At 39.7% G+C, this 19695-nt stretch overlaps 1 long non-coding RNA gene across 1 annotated transcript; it reads left to right on the top strand.

Annotated features, from left to right (window-relative positions):
- Nucleotides 1-11361: 11361 nt before the first annotated feature.
- LOC110902610 lies at nt 11362-13764 on the top strand. Its single transcript, XR_002571269.2, has 3 exons — nt 11362-11423; nt 13080-13132; nt 13563-13764. It is a non-coding gene; the product is annotated as an uncharacterized LOC110902610 (long non-coding RNA).
- The last annotated feature ends 5931 nt before the right edge of the window (nt 13765-19695 follow it).

Below are 19695 nucleotides of genomic sequence, written 5' to 3'. Positions count from 1 at the left end.
GCTACTTTTACAATGAAGATCATGTCTGGACGAATTAACATGACTCAAGCCCAGCTAGAGGCTCTCGTTCAAGCTCAAGTTGCTGCGGCACTTGCAGCCGCACAAGCAGGAGGTATATCCTGTGGTTATAGCACACACTAGGATCTTTAGATCCTACACTCCTAAACTAGCCCTTGTAATTAAACTTTGTCCTATTCGTACACAATAGGTCAACCAGCATAGCAACCAGTCTGCACTTTCAAGAACTTCATGGACTGTCGTCCAAGTACATTTAGTGGCACGGAAGGGGCGGTTGGACTACTCCACTGGTTTGAAAAGCTCGAGTCTGTGTTCGAGATGTGTGAATGCCCTGAGGCTCGCAGGGTGAAATACGCCACTGGCACGCTAGAAGGAATACCACTAACTTGGTGGAACGCCCAAGTTCAGATCTTAGGGTTGGCAGCTGCTAACGCCACACCCTGGAATGATTTCAAGGAACTCATTAAGAGGGAATACTGCACGCGTGATGACATCCACAAGTTGGAGAACGAGCTTTATCACTTGAAAATGACGGGGTCAGAGATTGAAGCCTATACAAAGCGGTCAAACGAACTGGCCATTCTGTGTCCAACTATGGTGGACCCTCCAGTGAAGCGCATTGAGTTGTATCTCAAGGGACTTGCGCCAGAGATCCAGAGCCATGTTACATCGGCAAACCTCGACAACATCCAAGACATCCAGCGTCTTGCTCATCGACTCACAGATCAGGCAGTAGAACAGAACAAGCTGCCCAAACGCGTCAGTGCAACTACTACTCCAGCTGCTACTCCTGCTACACTCAGCGACAATAAACGGAAATGGGATGGGGATTCCAGCAGGGGATCAGTTTCCGTTCAGTCTCAAGCACAGCAGCGCAGGACGAATGACTACCAGAATTCGAGTCAACAATCATCTGGCAGTCAGGGGCAGGGTGGATACCGGGGAGTTCACCCACTATGTAACAAGTGTAACAGACACCACAGTGGAAGGTGTCGCAAGGAATGTTGTCAGAGATGTCTCAAGCTAGGGCACGAAGCCAAAGATTGCAGGAGCTCACGACCTGCGAACCAGAATCAGCAACTTCCGCCACCGGTTCCTCAAAACCCACAGCAGCAGCAACCACAGCGTGGAAACCGGGGATGTTTCCAGTGTGGGGCAGAAGGTCATTACAAACGCGATTGTCCTTAGTTGAACCAGAACCAGAACCGCAACAACAACAATAACCAGGGCAACGGGCACAACAACGGTGGGAACCACAACAACAATGGCAACGAGGCAAGGGGTCGAGCTTTCATGCTAGGACGAGGAGATGCAATGAACGATCCCAATGTGGTTATGGGTAAGTTTCTCCTCGACGATATTTATGTTACTGTTTTATTTGATTCGGGTGCGGATACAAGTTATATTTCTGTGAAAGCCAGTAAATTGTTAAAACGTACATCAACACCCCTAAACACCAAACACGTCGTAGAACTAGCTAATGGTAAGAGTTTAGAAGCCACGCAAATAGTCAGGGGCTGTAGTATCGTCTTAGCCGGTCAAGCTTTCTCCATCGACCTTATTCCCATAGTCTTGGGAAGTTTTGATATCGTTATTGGGATGGATTGGTTATCCCAGCATCAGGCTGAAATCTTATGCAGTGAGAAGATCATTCGCATTCCCCGTACTGGTCAAGAACCTCTCGAAGTTCAAGGTGACAAGAGTGGTGCAGTGGTCGGCATCATCTCTTTCTTGAAGGCTCAGAAATGTTTGCGGAAGGGTCACCCCGCAATCTTGGCACTCGTTTCAGATGCATCAGAGAAGGAAAAGAAACTGGAGGATATTCCAGTTGTACGCGACTACCCTCAGGTGTTTCCTGAAGATTTACCTGGATTACCGCCTCACCGTCAGGTCGAATTTCAAATCGAGCTCGCTCCAGGAGCAGCACCCATAGCTCGTGCACCATATCGTCTAGCTCCATCAGAATTGGAGGAACTGTCAAAGCAGCTACAAGAGCTCTTGGAAAAGGGCTTCATTCGTCCAAGCTCTTCGCCTTGGGGAGCTCCAGTATTGTTCGTGAGAAAGAAGGACGGTACCTTCAGGATGTGCATAGACTACCGGGAACTGAACAAGGTAACGGTGAAGAACCGTTATCCTCTTCCACGCATAGATGACTTATTCGACCAGTTGCAAGGGTCGTGTTACTACTCCAAGATAGACTTGAGGTCTGGTTATCATCAGCTGAGAGTCCGGGATGAGGACATCTCCAAGACAGCATTTCGAACTCGCTACGGTCACTACGAGTTTCTTGTCATGCCGTTCGGGTTAACGAACGCACCTGTCGTGTTTATGGACCTTATGAACAGAGTATGCAAACCCTATCTTGACAAGTTCGTCATTTTCTTCATCGACGACATTCTGATCTACTCCAAGAGTCAGGAGGAACACGAGCAGCACCTACGCCTTATTTTGGAACTCCTACGGAAGGAACAGCTGTACGCTAAGTTTTCGAAATGCGACTTCTGGCTTCGTGAAGTCCACTTTCTAGGCCACGTAGTTAACAAGGATGGGATCCATGTCGATCCATCCAAGGTAGACTCGATCAGAAACTGGCCTGCACCACGTACGCCAACGGAAATACGCCAATTCTTGGGTTTGGCAGGTTACTACAGACGGTTTATTAAAGACTTTTCAAAGATTGCCCAGCCGCTTACACTACTTACACAGAAGGGTGTCACCTACCGTTGGGGCAACACGCAGGAAACTGCTTTTCAGCACTTAAAGGATAGACTTTGCAGTGCACCTATCCTCTCATTGCCAGAGGGCACGGACGATTTCGTAGTATACTGTGATGCATCCATCCAGGGTCTTGGATGTGTGTTGATGCAGCGCGATAAGGTTATCGCTTACGCTTCGCGCCAACTTAAGATTCATGAACGAAACTACACGACGCACGACTTAGAGCTGGGAGCTGTTGTTTTCGCACTCAAGATATGGCGACACTACCTGTACGGTACCAAGTGCACAATTTACACCGATCACAGGAGTCTCGAGCATATCTTCAAGCAGGAGGAATTGAACATGCGTCAACGACGATGGGTCGAACTACTGAACGATTACGAATGCGCCATCAAGTACCATCCAGGCAAAGCCAATGTTGTGGCTGACGCCCTCAGTCGGAAAGACACTTTACCTCGACGCGTGCGAGCGCTGCAGCTTACGATTCAGTCCAGCCTTCCTGCACAAATACGAGATGCTCAGGCAGAAGCATTGAAACCAGAAAACGTCAGGGCTGAAGCCCTACGCGGCTCAAGGCAACGATTAGAACAGAAGGCAGACGGCGCCTACTATGTAACGGGGCGTATTTGGGTCCCATTTTATGGCGGTCTACGCGAGCTGGTAATGGATGAAGCTCACAAGTCTCGCTACTCGGTACATCCAGGGTCGGACAAAATGTACCACGACATCAGAACTACTTATTGGTGGCCTAGCATGAAGGCCCACATCGCTACTTACGTTGGCAAGTGCTTGACCTGTGCGAGAGTCAAGGTTGAATATCAGAAACCAGCGGGCCTACTTCAGCAACCCAAGATACCGCAATGGAAATGGGAAGAAATTTCCATGGATTTTGTTACAGGCCTACCCAGATCCCAGCGTGGGAATGATACCATATGGGTAATCGTGGATCGACTCACCAAGTCTGCACACTTCCTAGCTATAAAGGAACGGATAAGTTCTCCACTCTCGCAGACATCTACCTTAAAGAAGTTGTTTCGAGGCACGGGGTGCCCACCTCCATTATTTCGGATCGGGATGCGCGATTCACATCAGAACTATGGCAAGCGATGCACAAATCTTTCGGCTCACAATTAGACATGAGCACAGCATATCATCCTCAGACGGATGGGCAGTCTGAGCGAACGATCCAAACTCTTGAAGACATGCTTCGGGCATGTGTTATTGATTTCGGCAACGGCTGGGAAAAGCATCTCCCTTTGGTGGAGTTCTCGTACAATAACAGTTATCACACCAGCATACAAGCCGCTCCATTCGAGGCATTGTACGGACTTAAATGCCGGTCACCTCTCTGTTGGGCAGAGGTGGGGGATAGTCAGATCACGGGTCCAGAAATTGTGGTGGACGCCACAGAAAAGATTGCACAGATACGACAACGCATGGCGGCAGCACGCGACCGTCAGAAAGCCTACGCGGACAAGCGTAGAAAGCCTTTGGAATTTCAGGTCGGGGACCGGGTTTTACTCAAAGTCTCACCCTGGAAGGGTGTGGTACGTTTTGGCAAACGGGGCAAACTAAATCCGCGGTACGTCGGACCATTCGAAATCATAGAGAAAATAGGCAAGGTGGCCTACAAGCTAAACCTACCAGCTGAACTCGGTGCAGTTCACAATGTATTTCACGTGTCGAATCTGAAGAAGTTCCTGTCAGATGAGACCCTCGTAATTCCTTTTAAGGAACTCACTATCGATGAACGGTTGCAGTTTATCGAGGAACCAGTTGAAATCACGGATCGGGATGTTAAGGTCCTCAAGAACAAGAGAATCCCTCTTGTCCGAGTTCGTTGGAACTCCAAACGTGGTCCAGAGTACACCTGGGAACGCGAAGACAGGATGACAGAAAAGTACCCCCAGTTATTCGGAACCAATGCAACCACTTCTGAGGCTGAAGCTACTACTGCGGAATTTCGGGACGAAATTCCAGATCAACGGGGGGAGGATGTGAGACCCCAGGGAAAACCAGTGAACAATACAACTTACCTAGCTCCCTCAGTGAGTGCGTACCAAATTTCGGGACGAAATTTCTTTTAAGTTGGGGATAATGTGACAACTCGTAATTCGGACCTACTTTGTGTATCGTTACGTGCTTATGTGAACCTTGTGAATATATGAATGCTATGTGTTACATGAGTATGTGATTGCGAGATATAGTTACTTAAACCGAATAGTAATTCGATTACATAAAAAAAACCCACTCGGTCCATATAGTTGGACTCGAGACCATGAGGTAGCCCAAGTGGGGGTTTCGGCCCACTTCCATTCCATACGTATACATGTTCACCCACACCTTTAGGGTTTTAGTTTCACAACTTTGCAATCAAGAGAACACACACAAACCCTAGAACATACTCTCTCTCTCTCGACTCGGAACTAAGGCAGCCGAACACCCCACCTCTCTCGAAGTTTTGTTTCGGATCATTCCTCCTCTAATCCGGTTAGTGTCTTATTATCGGCTTGTATTATGTGTGATATTGTTATTAATCGGAATTCATGATCTAGGATTTTGTTAGCATGATTGTTTATGATCGTTCCTGTTGCTTTGAAATCAGTTTTGTATGTTGTTAATGTAGGTGATATATGACTGTTGATGATGTTTAATACGTGTTAACCGGCTAGGTTGCATGATAGTCAATGATTTCGGTATAAGTCTTGTATGATAATCCGATGTGCTAATGATCTTGTTGATGATAATAATATGAACACGTATGATGATGATTTGAAGGTGTTTTGAAACTGTTAATTATCAGGTTTGATCTGTTTCCGAAACTGACTAATCTGTTTGCTAAAATCACGGAATTAATTGACTAAAATTATGGAAAGTAGTTACATGCTCTGTTGCAACACAGATTGCGAGTCGATACCTTCAGTCTCGACTTGAGACCCCACACCGACACACAGCAGCACCAGCCGAGACCGAGGTTGCGGGTCCAGTTGCGACTCGAGACCGAACAGTCTCGACCGGACCATGACAACTCGAGACCAGCTCACTTGCGACTCGAGAACACCTCTGTTGCGACTCGAAACCTCCTTCGTTGCGACTCGAGATCTCAACACCAATATGACTCGAGACCGATAGTCTCAACTCGAGACCGACAATACTTGTTATTGGACCTGCACTGTTACAGCCCAACTGTTTGGGCCGAATACTTAGAATTGTTATCTGTTTTCTATTGGATTGCTGATACGTTTATGTGATTTGCCATGATCATACTTGATACAATACGTGTAGAACATACATGCTATATACGAACCTGACTTGTATAATAACCATGATAGGACGTGGTTGACCACTTACTAGCTTACCTGTACTTTCTGTGTATCTGCCGAGCAACCCAAGGTGAGTTCACACAGCCAAGGCATGGGGTTCCCAGGGTGGGAATGGGATTGAATGAATTATGCGTACATACTTAGTTATTAAACCTAAAGATATAGTCCTCGGGAGGGGAAGAGAAAGGATGAGATGTGGCTAGACTAGTATACCTACTTGAACTGATCTTCGCACACACGCCAGGGGTTGGCTGCGATATTATGACTGATCTTCGCACACATGCCTCAGGAAGGCTGCGAACTATACATACTAAACTTCGCACACATGCCAGGGTGGCCAGCGATACAAATATACAAAGTCTAGAATATTTGGGAATATTTCCCCTAATCTTCGCATACATGCCGAAAGGGCCTGCGATGGAAACCAATACTATACATGAACAACGAACGAACATAATGCGAGAATACTTGAGAACTTTCCCTAATCTTCGCATACATGCCTAGAGGGCTGCGATACGAACTAATACGATACATGATTAAATGAACGAACGCAATGCTTACTATACCATTACTATTACTGAACTTACTTTCTGTGAACTCGCTCATCTAGTTGTTGACTCTCTGCTGCATGCCTTGCAGGACCTTAGGTATTAATGGAGCTTGCACAAGGAGGAGCAGGTCGTTGTGGGCACATGGATCGTGATTACTTATTAAACACTTATGACGTTTCAAACATTAATACTTATGTTGGGTTACACATTGATGCTTCCGCTACACTTACATACATTGGTTTTGATAAACACCTTTCGTATTGATGGATAACTTTTACTATTTATTTACATGTTCAATATGATTGGTGGCTTGATCATGGTCATGTCACGCCTCCAAGCGGTGGTACTCCGCGGGTGGATTTTGGGGGTGTGACAATCACATTGGTGAAGTCGGTTTTAAATGCCCTACCGACTTATACAAAATCACCCAATGTTTACAGCAAGAAAAGAAAACAAAACATATAACTGAATTACTTCCCAAACTCAAAGTGCACCCATTTATTCTGGTCCAGTGAGTTTTGTTTAACTATGCATTTGATCCACAAAAAAAGTAGCAGCTTGAACCTCACCAAATATCGAGTCCATGTTGATGCGTTTGCTGGAGAAAATGAGTTCGTTCCTTGCCTTCCATATCACCCAACATATCGCCAAAATGATAGTTTGAATGAATTTTTTTTAAGTGCCAAGGTCGTCAAATGTTTACGAATTTCCACCAAGCCTTTCATAGTAAAGGCATATGGACGAGGCATTTTACACCAAACACTCTCTTTGTGCCATATCACCCAATAACTCTCTTTTTTGGCTTTAATAATAGAATTAAAATATACTAAAACACATGGTCGACCCTGAGGGTGGGCGGGGAGGACCAATATCACCCGATAACTCTCTTTTTTGGCTTTAATAATAGAATTAAAATATACTAAAACACATGGTCGGCCCTGAGGGTGGGCGGGGAGGACCACCGGTCAGGGCACGTTATTTTAAAAAAAAAATCTCCTATATATTAAAAACCAATGTTTGGAACAGTGTTTTGAACAATAGAATAATATATATAGTTTTTTTAATAAATTTTATTATCTTCTTTACTTTTTAAGTTAGATAAGCTTGTGTCAACTGGTATTGGTATCGAAAATACCAGTACGGTTATCGGTACATGAAGGTAAAAACCGACACTAGCCTAGTACATAAAACACCAAAAGTCGGTATCGAATTGATTTTGAAAATCTTTTAGTTCGGGAAATTCGGTACTGCTACCCGGTACCATTTGCTCATCCCTGATCACGGTTGTCGTACGAACAACGGTATCGTGCAACTTTTTTTGTTGATTTTCTTCAACTTTTAATGATTTCTTTTTTTAGTTTCAGGGGTAGGGATGAGCTCGGTGCCAATCAATACCGAATTGGTACTGGTATCGAAAATACCAGTTACGGTACCAGTATATAAAGGTAAAAAACGGTAGCGAACCGGCACCGGGAACGCCAAAAGTCGTACCGAATTGGTACTTAAGATCTTTCGGTTCGGGAAATTCGGTACCAGTACCGGTACCCAATATCATTTGCTCATTTCTGACCATAGGTTTCATACGAACAACATTATTACCATACAACTTTTTTGGTTGATTTTCTTTTGGTTATCTTTTAGTGTTTTTTTCTATATTTTCTTTTTATTCTTGTCAGCGGTTTCCGTACGCAACACGCTCGTAGTGATTTCAAAACACATGTAAACACAGACTAAACAATAGAAGACCGCCGCAACGCGGCGATAGTAAAAAACTAGTTGATATGAATATGTAAAAAAATAAATTAATAGGGTATACTCATACAAACAACAACATAGGCCTACTTACAAAACTATTTTTAAGGTTTAGATTAGTTATTAGCCCATTCTCATTAGGTTTAGACCTCTCAATACCCAATTTCGTTAAGGTCTAAGGGCACGTTTTTTCGACCTCGAACAGGGTACACGAATTCTGAGGGTCGGCCCTGCTAAAACAAATCTGCGAGCTATTAACAAAATTCTTGTATATCTTCTTTTATTAAAGAGAGAGTAATTATCTATATATTAAAAAACAAACACAATGAACAGTGATAGACAAATTAGGCTTAGGTTATGGGGAGTGGGCGTTGGTTGGGGCGGGGATGCCCTTCAACGCCAGCTGCTTCACTTCAGGTTGGCGTTGCCCCTTTGGCGTGGGTATTCAGCTAGGCGTGGGGCGGGGGGCAGGGGCAGGGTGACTTGGCTGACTTTGTTTGGCTGGTTTAATATGGCTGACTTTGGTTGGCTATTTTAACTAAAAAAAATTCACATGGTTGGCCACGCCAAGCTAAGACACGCCACACCACACTCCTCATTTTTCACCTTAAGCTTATGGATCCTACTCTCGCCACATGTCGATCAATGTCCCCAACCCAAGCCCCTCCAATCCCCGCAGCCTTAAGAAGTTGTCGTGTGGCGGTTGGCCCACTAAGAAGTTGCCACGTGACATATTTTTTTAACTTTTCTGTATGCTATATAATTAAAAAAAAACTCAATTAGTAATTTTGTTTAATTTTTTCATGCGTTTCTTTGTGCATTTTGTTTGTTTATATATGGTATATGAGTTCATGCCAGTATTGTGATGGTACCCTGACAAACCGAACCGAGTTCTATCAAATAATTGTTTTGAATCGATGTAGATCACACGTTGATATTCTTTTGGTCATATCACGATTTTATTTTTTATTTTTCCTTTTTCAGTTGCTATAACGAGCATCGGTATTGTAATATAACGAGATGAAGCGATACCAATTAAATTCCTATCGCGTAGCATGGAACTGCTACCGGCGCAACGCACCGGTTTTCATACCACTAGTTGTAAGTAATGATAGATTTAAGTTCTCACATTATAAACTAGATATTTAGAATGTATTTGATCTTTATTTTGGTGCTAAAATTAACTTTGGTCAAAAGTAAAACCGATTATAAGTCCGAAACACAACATTAAAAGGGAAAAAACAAATAACTATCAAACTTGTCACAAATAATTTTTACTTGGATATTTGTTGCAAACATAACAAAGAAATCTAATGAAAACAATCTGCATTAGCTAGGCTCCATATTTAGCTTCTGATAACGATTTTTCAGTAAAGAAACAAAAAAGATTAGCATAATTATGGACATTTGGGTAGTCCATCCTGATAACGATTTTTCAAAAGTTCAAGAAGGTACACACAAACATTTTCCACAACCGTCTTCACATACATCCACGCAATTTCCTAGATGATGTGTTGCAGAACATCTAACTGAACTTGTAGATGGACATTCTAAAAAATAAAAGTTAATTTCTAATACACACCCACACACATAATATACGTTATATAATAATATTTACCTTCAACAGATATTGAGCCTTCTTTTCCGGCCTGAGATAAGTAAATTGAGAGTAATAAGTAGTGTTAATAACTATAAAACTCAGCTACTTTTTGGGTTTGGAGGTTACCTACACAGGCTACACTTTACATGGACTTTTCTTAAATCAATCGAAATACACGTTGAATATTTTAGACCGCGCTAAGATGGTAGATGTGAAACATGCACCAACACCCTTAAGCACCAATGTTAATTGTGTGTTTGCAGGTGATCCTTTTCTAGATGCTACACATTATCGGTCAATTGAATGTGTTCTCCAATATTTAACGATCACGAGGCTTGATATTTCCTATGTTGTTAATCAAGTTAGCCAGTTTTTACATGCTCCAACCACTGCTCACTTTCAGGAGGTTAAAAGAATTTTGCGCTATCTCAAAGGGACTATTGCCTTTGGTTACATTATCGTTGTCCCACTCATACAACTCTTATTGGATACTCTAATGTGGATTGGGTTCGCTGCTTTGACACTCGATGTTCCACGTATGGATATTTTGTACTCTTGGGTGGTAATCTCATTTCTTGGAAAGTCAAAAAGCAACCAACTGTTGCACACTTCAGTTGTGAATCTAAATACAAGGCTATGGCCAACACTCCTGTGGAAATTGTCTGGCTAACTCACCTTCTACAAGAATTAAATGCTTTACCGTCTGAACGACCAACTATTCTATGTGACAATCAGAGTGCAATCTTTCTTACTCAGAATCCTATATCACATAAACGGGCAAAATATATTGATCTAGATTATCATTTTTTACGTGAACTTGTCACTGCAGGAAAGTTGATTACTAATTTGTTCCAACCAAGCTTCAGTTGACCGGCATTTTTACCAAAAGTCTCCCGAGCTCTCAATTCAACATGTTTCGGGATATGCTTTGCATAGGTCCACCACCATTCAGTTTGCCGGAGAATGTTAGATAATATAATGTTCTCTATCATTATTGTGACAACCCGAACTTCCAAGGTCGGTAACGTTTCATCCCTTGATTTTGTTTTACTTCACGTTATTTTCTTTTAGCGGTACAATAACTTAGTTTGTAATGTTCTGACCTTGGGCCGCATATTATCTGGGCCGCGACCTCACACTTTAAAGCCCGACAACGTTTCAGCCCACAACATGAATCACCGAGCCCGCTACATCCTTGTTTTAATTAGATCTCAGTGCAATGCACCATGTATTTTAGTTGGCATCGGCCCAGTGCACGTTAATATGGATTTCGGCCCACTTGGTTCCTTGGCATATTAGTATTAGATGTTATACAAAAAAAAACCACCGGCCCACTTTAGTCTATTAGTATTATATTAGGTTTTACGTGAATTCATTATATCATCATACAAACCCTACCCTTTCACCCATTGTGCGGACGGCAGTAGCGAGACCCCTCCCCTCTCGTGAGATATCATCTTGGTTAGTAATCTATGCCATATTAATTACTGATTGATTGTTCTTTAGGTGTTTGTTCTTGAATGATTTGTAATAATAATTGTCTGTACGTCTTGGTTCTTGGTTATGTGATCTAGATTGGCATGTTACATAATTAAATTTTGAATGTATAAAAATTGTATAATGATGCATGGATATGAGAGGATAAATGTTAATGACTGTTGATATAGGTGACCTTATAATGTGGCGGCCCATGTGTATGTGTACCTTGAACAAATCTTACCATGTGCACATCCTATTAGAATTGTCAGGAAAGTCAAAGATAGTAATACCATGTGAGTAAATTGATGTGATGGTGTCTTGCTTGTTGTGAATGGAATCTGAATCCATAGGGCATAGGGCATAGAGTTCACATGCTTTCCCTAATAGGGTGATGTAAGATTTAGGGTACACAAATATATACATATTAATATTGGTCCGAATATTATTTGCATGAGTAATATGATGGCATGATACATAGGGTAATGCAATTAAAGACTTAGGGTAATGCAATTAAAGACTGTCCACTAAATTCACAAACTTCAAATAACCGATTTTGATGCATCAGAAGTCTTTAAGGGGTCCAATAGATTTGAAGGTAAATGGGTTGCCAAGTTTGATAATCTAGAATAAAGAAAAGTGGCGGCCATGTGATGAATGTTTAATGAGATTCTATTGATGTCATCGGTGATAGTGAAAGTATTATGTGTGTTATCAGCTGAATCATGAGTTGGTTTAGAGTGTTACATAAATGTTAGTTAACCTTAATCATAAAGAGATCTAGATCCTTACACAAAAACCCTGTTCGTGGAATATGTATGCATGATTAACAATATGTATGCGTGATTGTGTTAATGATTGAGCCATGATAAATGTGTTGTGTAGTTGTGTATTAAAACGGTGCTTTGATGTATGGGTATAATGATATGAAATCTGTTTGAATGAAGGGCCTTAATTGTAATCGGTATGTGTATAAACTCGAGTTTCAGACGATTAGATCATAATAAGTAAATATTGAACTTTAGAATGCAGTAACATATTGTGTGATAGTTGATGTTTGAGGACTATGCATAACTGAAATATTACCTAGTTTTAGTATTGAATCAGGTTGACTTGATGTTAGTAAAAGACTTTATGTGGGCATATGATCACTAATCTAAACAACAGATTGTACACCTCGTATGGGCCTGGTGAAACAGCTGGGCCGGATTATAGGGCCTTGTCGTTCATACAACCCAGCCGGGCCGGAACCCACTGAATCTGGTGACCGAATATGGGCAAGCGAAGTCTGGGCCGGACGAAACCGCCAAGGCAGCGGGCCGCACATGATGTGGTTTGGGCCGAACCTTGAATGTTAGGACTTATTAAACATCACGGTGCACACATGTCTTTACGTTGGGTCATGCACACACTAGTCGATGTTGTAGGTATATATATATATATCAGTGGAATGTTGTGTGATTATGTGATAAGCATTCTTTGTTACCTTGAATAGGCGAATAAACTGTTATGAGTCACAGTACATGTGTGTGTTACCTGAGCAATGATTTTACTTAATGTAAACCTCGAATACGTGAGCTATATGCGAAAGATGTGATACATGTGCATGAAAAATTGACTATAACCAGTAACCCTTTTTAGGACGTGTTGATCAACTGAGTAACAAGTAACAAATTCTACCGAGCAAACCACAGGTGAGTTCACTACACTCGAGCATGCGTCCCAGTGGTTAGGGACAGTCAGTGGGTATCCCGTGGAGGGATAAGTCTTTTGGGTAAAAACGGGTATATTGGTTAATATTCTCACCTATCATTCTTGTAAGTCCCTTATTATGTTACCTGGAGGGTAACGGGTATTAGTTGGTAGCGCTACTTAGGTTTGGCACCCTCACACCGCTCCTAGATAGGACGGATGTGAACTAATGACCCAGTCGGGGCCCAGTACTAGATAGGAGTACGTGGGAAGGGCAGTCATGTATTCCAGGAGCCGTCTTGTTCGGAAATGAGATATTAACAATATTACTTGCATTGGTTATTGAAAAATTTTACATACAACTGGTAACAAATGTTTTCTAAAACTGTGAACTCGCCAGCTTTGTCTGATACACTTGTTACATGCTCGCAGGTCGTTAGGTGATTGGAACAGGAGCTTGTTGGCTGGAAAGCAAGAGTGGTCATGGTCATGCTGATGAACTTGTTTATCAAACACTTATTTATTACGTTCGTTTAGTATTTACTTTATGGTATCTTTACGCTTCCGTTGAACTTATGGTTTTGGATAACTTATGTTGGGATTTCAGTATTATTAAACAATGGAACTTCATTTTAAACTTGTGATTCAATGTAATTGGTGGCTCATTGCTAGTCGTCACACGCCTAACAGGGACACTCCCTAGGTGGTAATTTGAGGGTGTGACAATTATTGTTTAGTTTTATATACTTGAAGGATCTAAAGTGTATTCACAGTGGCGGACCCAGAAATTATTTGCTAGGGGTGCGGATGAGGTGTTCAACCATATTTTCAAGGGGTGCGGTCGGGGTTTTTGCCTAAAATATACACTAAATATTTTTTCAAGGGGTGCGACCGCCCACCCTGGCCGAAGGGTAGGTCCGCCCTTGATTATTCATGTCTATATACATGTAGTTGTATCTTCCTAACAATCATGAAAAGATCTTTTAAACAAACCTGCACAACCAGTGGCAGTTATGAATTATTATGATGTGTGGGGAGGACCTCCGCACAAGGCCCACGTTTTTCAAAAAGAAACCGAGATGTATATGTTATTTTCTTAATAGTAAACAAATACCAATTTCAATGTAGGCCCATTTACAAATCATTTTTTTATGGTTTAGAATTTAGCCCACTTGGCATTAGGTTTATTGTGCCCAATACTAATTTGATTTTTTAAAATAATAATAAAACATTACGAAATGACACATTTTTTTAATGCTCGAACAGGGTACGTGAATTCTCAGACGTATCCGCGCACAACTCAATAGGAATCTCGAACACGAGTTGCATGTCTTCGCAAAACGACTCTGGAATGATTCGAGACTATTGTTTACATAAAAGTAGTGGTATGGGGCATCTTAATTTGATTGGTTGGTTTGTGTGTATCTCAAAATGATTAGTTGGAATGTCAAAAGAAAGTCTTGGTACGAGTATCTCTCGTTTTGGGCCCATGACAACGAGGTTCGGTCTATAGCACGTAAGTGGTGGTGGTGGTCTATTGGCAAACGCTAAATCTTTAAACACCTAAGTTTGAAAGGTTTTGAGTTCAAGTCCCACAAATGATAGGGATTAAAAGAAATTTGTCATTAAAAAAGGTTATATTTTAAATAAACCGAGAAATAATTATTTAGCTAAAATATTTAACCAAAATAATCATTTATATGATTCTCCATCCCTGATATAAGACTATTAAAATTCTGACTTGACATATACATAGAAGCATAGAAGCATAGTTTAAAACCAAGCTATAAACATATTTTATAAATATTTTTATGAAATACTAGGAAAAAATATTGATATTAAGGTAGTGTTTAGTTACGAGTATCAATAGACTTTCATTCTAATATAAAAAGAATAAATATCAAACCATAAGTTTACACATAATCAGAAGTTGATATTGACTTTTCTTTTGCCGTATTAAACTTCCGCCTTGACTTAAAAATATGATTGAAAATATATTTCCGTCTTGAAAACTAATTATAATTACGAGTAATATGAAAAAAAAAATTGCGAACAATTAACAAAATTGGTGTATATTCTTTTATTTCTGAGAGAGAAACTAAGTAAGAATAGATTTAAATTCACACATTATAATTATAAATTAGATATTAAGAATGTATTCAATCTTTATTTCGGTGATTAAATTACACTCTAGCTTATTCTTTATTGACTTGTTAAACCGGGTACGAATCCAAAACACAACATTAAAAGAAAATTGAAAAAAAAAAAAAAAACAAATAACAATCAAACTCTTCACAAATAATTATTACTTGAATATTTGTTGAAAGCATAACAAAGAGATCTAAATAAAAAACAAGCTACATTAGCTAGCCTCCAAATTTCACCTTCCAAAAAAATGCTAGCCTCCATATTTAGTTTCTGATAATATTTTTTTTAGTAAATAAAAAAACAAATTAGTGTGTGATTACGGGCATTTGGGTAATCCATCCTGGGTCAGCCTGTCTCTATAACAAGGACACTCGTCTTTGTTTCCAAAAGTTCCAGAAGGAACACATAAACATTTTTCACAACACCTTATGCATACATCCATGCAATTTCCCGGATGATGTGTTGCAGAACATCTAACCGAACATGCAGATGGACATTCTACAAAAAAATAAAGTAAAACAGTTAACTTCCAATATTTATATATATATATACACACAGGGGCGGACCTAGCTTAACGCCCGGACGGTAATATAAATTTTAGAAAATATTGATGTTTTTTCGATTTCATTATCGCTTTTTTTTTAACGTTGTCCCCATAAGAATTTTCTAGATCCGCCACTTTATACACAGACATAATATAATTTATATAATGGTATTTACCTTCAACAGGCACTGAACCTTCTTCTCCGGCCTGAGATAAATAAATAAAGAATAATAAGTAGTGTTAACAAGTATAAAACTAAAATCTATACAACTTAAGTGAATTAACCATAGCTAATTGTGTACTTACAGTTGAAAGTTGCATTATTGCCAAGGATGCTACAAGAAAAACAAAAAAGAAAATTTGAAATCTTCCCATTTTGTAAGATTTTAGAGTAGAGTAGAGTGAAATCCAGTGTATGAAAACCATACTCATATATATACACAAACATTATGCGTTTTATTTTAAGCAATTAGTTAGTGGCTATTAAGCATAATTAATATTCATTTATCAGAATTTACGTTTTATGAATGTATTTCCTTATAAATTAGAAACCGTTAAAAATGGAGGGTAACGAATGGTTTACAAAAACTTACAATTTAAGGGGTTGTTTGACAACTTCTGAATGGTTAAGTGCTGAACTATTAGAGGTCTGAACCATTAATTGCTGAACCAGTAAGAGATCTGAACTATTAAGAGGTTGTATAATGCTTAACCATTCAGAGGCAAATGTCTGACCAATTCAGATTAGAGGTCTTAACCATTCAGACTCTGTATAAAACTTAACCATTCAGAGGCAAATGTCTGAACCATTCAGACATCTACTCATGAAAAAAACAGTCTGAATCATTAAGTGCGGAACCAGTAAGAGGTCTGTACCATTAAGAGCCTTATTAAGAGGTAAACAAAGAACCCCTAAGTAATTTTAGGTGATAATAAACATATTATAAAAATACAAATTAATCAAAATATCTTACGAACGTCCTAGAAATACAAAGAAAATTTAATTAATCAAAATATCTCACGAACGTCCTAGAAATATTAAGCACATCAATTGATTGAAGTTAATAAATAAATAAATATGTTGTATTTGTTACTAAACATTATTTTTAGTAAGATCATCAATAATAAATAAATAAATAAATATGTTTATTAAAAAATATAAATGAAATTAGTATTTTGTAAGTATGTAAATAAAATATCAACATGTTAATTATGATATCTGTTTTAATTTTTAAAAGATTGTGTGCTAAAAAGAATATATAGCTTCGTTCGGTTGTTCAAGAAAAAATCTACAAATTAAGTAATAAATAATTACATTAAATGTGTTCAATGACTACAGATAAAGTAAAAATGTTACACTATGGGTATGGTGGCGCTTGGGTTGGGTATTGGTTGGGCATTGGTTGACACGTGAAATGGGTAGCAGACATGGGCTAAACCCACATTCAACATGGTATGGTGGGGCGAGGGTTTGGGGCGTGAGTTTGTTGGGCTTCGCTGGGCTGACCCGCTGGGCTATTTCAATATTATTTAAAACAACAAATTTAATTTTTTTTAATATTTTTAAATAAAGAAAATTACAACAAAAAAAAAATCCTAACTTTTATATTTGTTTTTTTATCTCTTCTCTTAACGCCAAGACTAGTTCTAACTCGTCACCCTGTAGGTGATCAATCGGCTGGGATAGAATTTTCAAATCATCCCGTCTTTGTTTCAGGGCATCTCTAGCGGCATCTCTAGCGGCATCTCTAGCTTCTTTGCTCTTTCGTATTTCGGTCCTTTGTTGTTGGAATACGTTGAATGTATCCAACTTGCATGAAATGTCATCCAACTGGTCGTTGTATATTACCCTACGCGAGCCAGAACTCTCAGCTGAAGGCGATGCCCTTTCAGATCTAGATTTTTGAGCATGCCTTCTTGAGGCATTTCTTCCATGCTCATGCCGGTTTGGGCTTGGCGAGTCATCCAAAAGGTTCTCAAACTCTTGATCTCATGCATCAGATTGGGCTCGGAACGAGGCCCTTGACCTTTTGGAAGACGAGTTAGTTTCGCTACCAATGGGGATAGTCGCCCACTTTGGATGGAATTTACAAATCTCCCAACAATGCATGAAACGGAAGTCGGTCTTCATATTTGATTTGAATGTGACCACTGCATTTGTCAAAATGTCGGCTTCGGTTTCACCACTTTTAGGGTTTTGCTTTGCTTTATTTAAAAAACCACTAAATTTTGTAAGTTGAGTGCTTATCTCGCTCCACTTTGAGGATAAGCTATCGTTTTCACGATAAGTCTCCCTACCCATTTCTTCATGGAATAGTCTACTAACCGATTCCCACAGGGCGGTTCGATGTTGCGAATTTCCTATTTTAATAAAAAAAATTAATATATTACAAACTTATATAAAAAATAACCATTCTATTAATAAAAACAAAGGTTAAGAATACCTAAAGTTGAATGTTGAGATTGTTCACACCAAGCCCTCGCCAATGCAACTTCTTCATCATAGACCCATTTTTGTTGTTTTCGTTTGGCGGTTTCAACTACTTTATCCTCCTCGGTTTTTTTCTTATGACTTCTCTTTTTGATGGGTTTCGATGCGGAAGGGCCATCATTGGGTGGTTGAGTTTCGGGAACGGATTCGTTTTGTGAAAGGTCGATGGAGGTTGGTGAAAGGTCGATGGGCGATTGTGAAAACGGGGTAGGTATCGAATTGTCGGTGTGTGGGAAGTTAGTAAATAAACGATTCCCGATATACGATGCATAACCCGCTATGTCGGGCATAGGAGAGTGTATGAAAAATGGACGAGCTATTGGACGAGTGGGTGGTGGGCTAGGATTATTTTCTTGGAATCCATACGGGTTGCTCGGGTCATAAGGACGGTTGTAAGGATGCATTTTTTCGTTTTGTAGAAGGAGAATTGAAGATCTATAGAAGATGTGGTTGAATGTGGTAAAAAATGAAAGAAAAATGTGAGTTTTATAGTGAAAAAATAAAAGAAAAAAATATTTTTTTTTAATATAGCCGTTGGCCAATGGCTAGCCCAACGGCTATTTTCTTTTGGCCATACACAGCTCGCCATGTCAGCTCCCTTCCCCCGCCCCACGCCCGGCTTGAAACCCAAGCCCCAAGGGCGACACCCCAACCTAAGCCTACCCGGGGTGGTACCTTGGGCGTTTTCCCCCAACCCAAGCCCCATACCCCATAGCTTTATTTGTTACGGAACATTACTTTTAGTAAGATCATGACGAATAAAAAATAAATATATATATATATATATTTTATAAAATATAAATTAAATTGATATATAATGTACACATACAGTACGGTTGGAAAAAAAATAGGAGTGTTCATCGAATCCAATAACGAATTAATCGAATAATTATCATTTTTTGCTTGAATTTGAATTCAATTCTAATTCGATTAAAAACTGGCCAATTCGATTCGAATTCGATTCGTATTCGATTAAAAAATCAAATTCGAATAAATTTGTTTTGATGCTAAGTTAGGTTTAAGTTATGGGCTTGATAATGAGTTTGGTAATGGGCTAGTTTAAGACCCAAAATAAATTTATAGCTTAGTTTATATACTATAGCCTTAATTAAAGTTATATGTGTATTATATAAAAATAAAATTAATAAATAAATATGTATATTTTTAATTCGAATTTCGAATTTAAAATTATAAATTGTTATTCGAATTACTGGACTCGAATTGAATCGAATTCGAATTCTTGATAATCTAAGTCGAATTTCGAATTTTTTCGAATTTCATTCGAACGAGTCCAAGATAACCCGCGCGTTCCAACGGGATTTTGATTATGAATGTATTTGGTAGTACTGTATGATATGCACAAATTTTTAAGTTTATGTAAA

Source organism: Helianthus annuus, chromosome 2, assembly GCF_002127325.2.
Source record: "Helianthus annuus cultivar XRQ/B chromosome 2, HanXRQr2.0-SUNRISE, whole genome shotgun sequence".
NCBI lineage: Eukaryota > Viridiplantae > Streptophyta > Magnoliopsida > Asterales > Asteraceae > Helianthus > Helianthus annuus.
The sequence above is the reverse complement of the archived record's forward strand: the minus strand, read 5'-3'. Positions and strand labels throughout refer to the sequence as shown.